The sequence below is a fragment of the Acyrthosiphon pisum genome, chromosome A1 (assembly GCF_005508785.2).
Source record: "Acyrthosiphon pisum isolate AL4f chromosome A1, pea_aphid_22Mar2018_4r6ur, whole genome shotgun sequence".
Lineage (NCBI taxonomy): Eukaryota > Metazoa > Arthropoda > Insecta > Hemiptera > Aphididae > Acyrthosiphon > Acyrthosiphon pisum.
In genome coordinates this window covers 169,710,957-169,717,257 of record NC_042494.1, presented here as the reverse complement: position 1 = coordinate 169,717,257, position 6,301 = coordinate 169,710,957, and the positions used below count along the sequence as shown (strand labels likewise).

Sequence of the window (6,301 nt, the reverse complement as noted above, 5' to 3'; positions counted from 1 at the left end):
TAAACGGGCCTAATACGTCCAATTAAACTCTTGCAATTTTTGTTTAGATGCAAGAAATATCCTAGAAAAGTATAATCACCAATATAATAATAGACAATTCTTAATAAATCCATAGCATTTTCCATTAGAAAAATTATATTTCACAAAAAACTAGAAAAGCATAAAATACCAATACCAATACCTAACAATTTAACCATTTTCACAACACATACCATTGGATTCACCTTTAAAGTTTAATGATTGGCGATTAATAAATTTTTCGTTCATGAGACCACTCGAAATCCGATAATCATAATCATAAATAGTAGTAGGTTCATAAGGAAATGCTTGATTTTTAAAATTTTTTTTTGTTCTTTCAGATAGTACTTCTGAACGATTATTATTTACTATTTGTTTATTATTTATTGATTTTTCAATATCTCATTATTGATTTCTTTCTTCAAATCTTCATATTATTTAAATATTTTTTTTTTTTTTTTATTGATCTTATAAAACATCGGCTTCTGTGGCCATTAGTTTACAATTTACAGTAATTTAAAAATATTTAAATATTGTTTTACTTAATGAATCTCTTTCAATATTGCATTTATTTTAACTATTGATTTCTGATGAAAATGTGTCGTAGTTCAACCTTGAAACGCCTATATGATTTCCAGAATTAATTTCTGTCTTGTCCTTCTGGGTAAAGAAAATAATAATATATATTATAATTAAAAACTGCTTGGCAATAAATAAAACTATAAAATTCTATCTGTATAGATAATTGAGTAATGGCCCAGGCGATGACCGAGTAATTCCAGCTAGTATTTAAAAAATAAATTTACTCGTTTGTATAATTATTACTCATTGCCTAATTATCCTAATCATTATTGAATATAATTAGATAATATTTATGAATTATTATAAATTTTTTCACTCGTGGAATTACAGCGATAACTTGGTCCATCGGTGCAAATAATGTGATCCCGTGGTAGCATAGTTTATTGTATTTAATATTTATTGCAATTCTTTTGAAAAGACTGTAATTCTGTGTACCTAATACGTATGGATTTCAATAGTGGACATAAAGTAATAAATAAATAGGCTGTCAACTGTTTCACGTGTCGTCGAAAATTATTTACAGCTGTTTTGTGGCAGTAACATGCGGTAAAGCACGATCGAGCATAGATTATTTTATGCGATGTTGCCACATTCACGTTGCCAACATTTTGTAATTTATTATTTTCACGTATTATAACACCAATTATTATGATATCTGACACGAGCCGTGAGCCGAGCCCCTCAGCTTTATCGACAATGTTATCGATTAATAAGTTAGTTCCGGAGTACTCTTCCGGACTACTATTGAGACTACTATTATTGACTTATAAATATTTTGATTCTATTATTTTCATAAGTCATAACTATAATTCATGAAGTTTTCTTATAATGATAAATAAACCATTGACAAATAATTGTATTCACAAACATAATTCAGAGTGCAACTGAAGGTAATCGGTGTTCACTTAGTCTTCTTTCAAAGAAGTTTGTATTTCCTTGGTGAAAATTAAGTTCCATGAATGGAAACGGATTTGACGATCTGTATAAACCTATAATTTACATATTTAATTCAATTTTAAAATTAATCCTACTATGATCAATAAATATACGTACTATATAATATTATCTATATGACATCCCAATTCTATTAACAGTCTATCAGCAACAAATTCAATAAATATGGCCATATTTTCATAGCTCATGCTAATCAACCTAACTGCAGTAAAAAAAACCCTTGGTAAAAAAACTATTATTAACCATGGTTGAGCATTTGTCAAAAAATCTTGTTCAATAGTCTCGGCTATACATATAATATTTGTGATAACAGCTGGAGGTGGCTTTTGACCTTAATGTTTAAATAAGAGACATGCAAAATCGGTGTGTAAGCCCTAAAAAAACATTAAAATAATAAAATACGTTATATGCATTATATTATCCTTGAAAACGTTAACATACCTCATCTCCAGAAATCAACTCGTTGGTAAAAGTTAAGCCTGGCATTAATATTTATTATGTTATTATTATCAAATAGGTCTATATTATACTATATTATAATGTGACTACTATTGAGATTATTATTGATTTATAAATATTTTGAATAATATGACTAGGTATATTACATATTGACTATGAAAACTTGATATTTTTTGCCATGTTATATTTTGAATCATTATAATTATTTAAATAAATATTTTTGTATAATACAGTTCAAAATTTAAAATAGTAACGTTGCAGAGTTTTTATGCTCAATCGTGTTGGTTTTCTTTTGTATTTCAATTTCCTTTGATACGCCGACAATTTATGCTCAATCGTGTCTCAGCCGTAACATGTTGCATACGATCAAAAATTCTGAGCAAAGACCATCTGTCAGCATAACATTATAATGTTACTATGACTTATTTAGTATATTTTATATTTTCATAACAATTATGGTGTTTGATATTTCTATCAATATATATTTCTATAAAAGTTAATTATTTTACTTAGAGTAGGTCAAAAGTCGCCCAAACGCCCCCAAGGGTATTATTAAAAATTATAAGTTGAATCATTGCATACAAATAGTAGACATATGTCAGGATCGTTGTGTAGGATGTGTTCTGATGTGCGCGTATTTCCTGATATGGATGCCCCAAATTATACTACTAACCTAACCTTCTTTTATTTTATATAACGATATTGATTATTTTATTGTTATTAAAAATCATTATACGTGGGAACCTATAATTAATGATATTTACTAAATATTTAAATTGTATTTAAGCTTTTGTCTACATACATTTTATACCTTAATCATATTCACACAATTCCTCAACTCGATATTTTAGAAATTCAAACAGTTAGATGTTTGAGGATACCAAATATTGAATTTGACCATAATCAAGTTAATATAATTATAAAGCACGACAGTATATTATTTTGAATTTTAATAAAATGTGTGGAACTCCGTCGTCTATTTTACTACTTAGTTTCATATTTTAAAAGTAATTATTGATACATTTTTAAAGTCAAAAATGTAGAGATGTCACTACATTTTTACGTTTAATAGTCTCGCTTGGAGGTTCAACATAATATCCGAAAATTGTGTGTTTATCCCGTCAAGGGCTCCCTTATATTGCATAGTGTTCTCTTTACCCTGGCTTCGTGAGACAAGAGGTAACTTATTCTAAAATTGTGCCATACACATTGACGTATATAAAAATTTCTAAGACTACTTTTAGACTTTTAGTTGATTAGTCTGTTTTCTTCGCATTTAAATAATTTAAATGTTCTTGTGCAAAACTATGCGTCCAGTTATTTAGAAAATAATTAACAATAATAATTTAACATGCAGAAAATCCCACGTTCATTGTAACATAATATTTTCTTTTATTTAATTTAATACAAAAAAAACCTCAAAAACCATAATTTATAAATTATTTGATCAAGTTTACTTGAAGTAACAAAAAAAAAATAAAAATAATGATTTAAAAAAAATAAATATTGTTTATACCTAGATAATAAAGTGTTTCGAGATCACAAAACATGGTGTGCTGAAACTAAAGGATTTACGAATCCTTGGGACTAGCAGAAGACATAGATGAACAGTGGAGCCGGGAGTGTTTCAAGTACCTAGATGGAAGGTAGAACCGAGTATTTCTGATATTGTGAAAAAAAAAAACAGGCAACTATTTTTTTTACACAATACCAGAAGTACTATGTAGTATTATGGTCCATGTGTAAATATTTAGGATATTATTTAGAATACCAACGATTTTTGAAATATACTCATTAGCTAACCGTAGATGAATGTTAAGCATTAAGCAATACTTTCCTAATAGATCCTTTATCTAATGCTATAAATTATTATCCTGCTAAATTATTTCTTATAAACTTTAAATTTCCAAAATAGTCTATCCGGACACATATTTCCTTTTCATTTTCTCCAATACAAAAGCTATTATATTAAAAACCAAGTAGCCGAGGTGACATTGAAGATCACCTCTCTTTCTTTTCCAATAATTTTTCTCTTTGCTTAGATAACTTAATGATATTGTTTGTTATAATTTAGCATTATATTACCTTTGTTATTATCTCTACTACCTAGTGCTATAATCAAATACCTACTATGTATTCAAGGGGCATTGCCCGTAAATTGTTTGTAAAATAATAAAAATATTGATACATAATACAATAACAAGATTATATTATATAGATTTATAATTATTATACTTATAATTAATCTTCATTTTATGTAATAAAATTAGGTATGGTATAGATAATCGATTATAATCACAGTTGCTTAAAATTTAAATATCTATTTGATTATTGTGAATAAAATTGTTTTATCCAACAATACAGACTTATTTGTTTAAAAATTGCAATATCCAAGTTATTATCAGTTGCTTACGAGTGTTCTGTCATATTGACACTGAAGTTATTTCTGTAAACATACTGCGCTTACGCAAGGTCTCAACTCAATATCGACCAATTCGGATTACGTTACCTAACCAACATGATGTTTTCAATTTGTTGAAAAACAAAAGCAAATTACGTAAATCTAATAACTCTAAACATGTTTGTTTCTTTTTTTAACATTTAAAATCAATACCTACTAAACGAGTTAAATTCTAGAAAATCAGATGGTAAAACAGATATATTTATTAAGTATTACATTTATTTATTAAAATTTTTGCGGCAAATGTATAGACCAATGAGAAAGCCGTATGGGTTTATTTGATGTGTGGAATAATAATTGATAATATGATGGAATGATAATTATTATTATCAATCACAGAACAATAATATTATTGAAAGTTGAAATGACGCTCGATCAGCTGATCTGGTTATTGTTTATGTATTATAGTACGATCTGAATTCTGAACAAAAAAAAAACATTAAAACTTAATCTAGCGTGGTGGGAAAGAAGCAGATAGCTACGGGAAGGCTATAGGTATAATAGGACATTTAATTAACCAGATACAAAGTGCAAAAATTATCAATATGTTTAATGTTAGGTACATTGGATCAACGGTATTGAATTTATCAGTTATAGCTTATGGAATTAACAAATGAAAATTTTTCAGCGGTACCGACTATAACACCTCCTTCAACCACCAATAATTTGAGGTGTATCTCGCAAACCAATCAACAAAAAATAAAAATGTTAACTCGTAAATTCATAAACAAAATGTTTTTATTAATTCATGATCTTTTTATTATAATATGTTACCATTTGAAAATCAAAAGTTGATAGTTGTTTCACCAGTACATATAAGGGTGAAAAAAATTAAAATAGTATACAGTTTAAGAAAAGCATAAATCTAAAAGTTTAAAAAAAAAAAAAATCTAAACAAGTTAATAATTTTCGAAATAACTAGTGTATCCACTAAAATGGATCATTCTGTGTGGTTGTAAATTTCAATTTCATATTTTGTTTTATTTAGATACATAATTTATAAAAGCCGTTGTCAACATTAGCAATAACTGTACTTAAATTGCGTGAGGTTCCGTGGACTCTGTCTGCTGTCAACGTCAGTTAAAGAAATACTAACAGTTGTTTCGACTTCCAACTCTTGATATTTTCATTTAATTTTCTCTTTATCTTTACGTTTTACTATTTTTAACATTTAATTGAATTATTTATTTTATTTGCAATATTTCCTTACGTTCGTTAGCAAAAATAAAACGTAATATTCAAAATAATTAATATAAAATGACCGAAACACAGGGATGTCAGGTGTGGTACAAATTATAGTTATTATTTATTACTCATAGTATTACTATATAGTATATTATATTAGCTGACGTCAATAGCAAGGTATTAGGTAGGTGTTTTTAACCATAGAATGATATTTTTATATTAAAAATTTTAAAATGCATTACCTAGGTCAGCGTTTCTCAGCCTGTAGTACTATAGTTGTACTAGGAAATTAAAAACATAATATAAATTATGACTATCGTAATACTGTAAGAATATTAAACCATCTCAAGAAATTTAAAATTCATCATTGTGACCAGTAGAGAACAATTTTAACTGAAGGAACCAAATATATTTTATCCATAAACCCACCAACTCGCAACAGGATGTAGCGAAAATTTGCTGATATATCAAATCCCAAGTTCATAATTCGTACGTACCTACATATCCCCGGCCCCACCCAATAGAAATTTTAACAATTTTTTCAATTCAACATTTAGCAGTCAATTAGCAACAATTTGCAAGACTATTTTCACAATTTGCAAGACTTTAGTTGAATCATAAAATAAAAAAAACTAAGGGTGG

At 27.4% G+C, this 6,301-nt stretch overlaps 1 long non-coding RNA gene across 1 annotated transcript in view; it reads left to right on the top strand.

Annotated features, from left to right (window-relative positions):
- The window catches only part of LOC100571142, an 8,965-nt gene extending 4,593 nt beyond the window's left edge, over positions 1 to 4,372 (top strand). Inside the window, exon 4 of the long non-coding RNA XR_510917.2 lies at positions 3,534 to 4,372. This is a non-coding gene — a long non-coding RNA (uncharacterized LOC100571142). The remainder of the gene's footprint in view (positions 1 to 3,533) is intronic.
- The last annotated feature ends 1,929 nt before the right edge of the window (positions 4,373 to 6,301 follow it).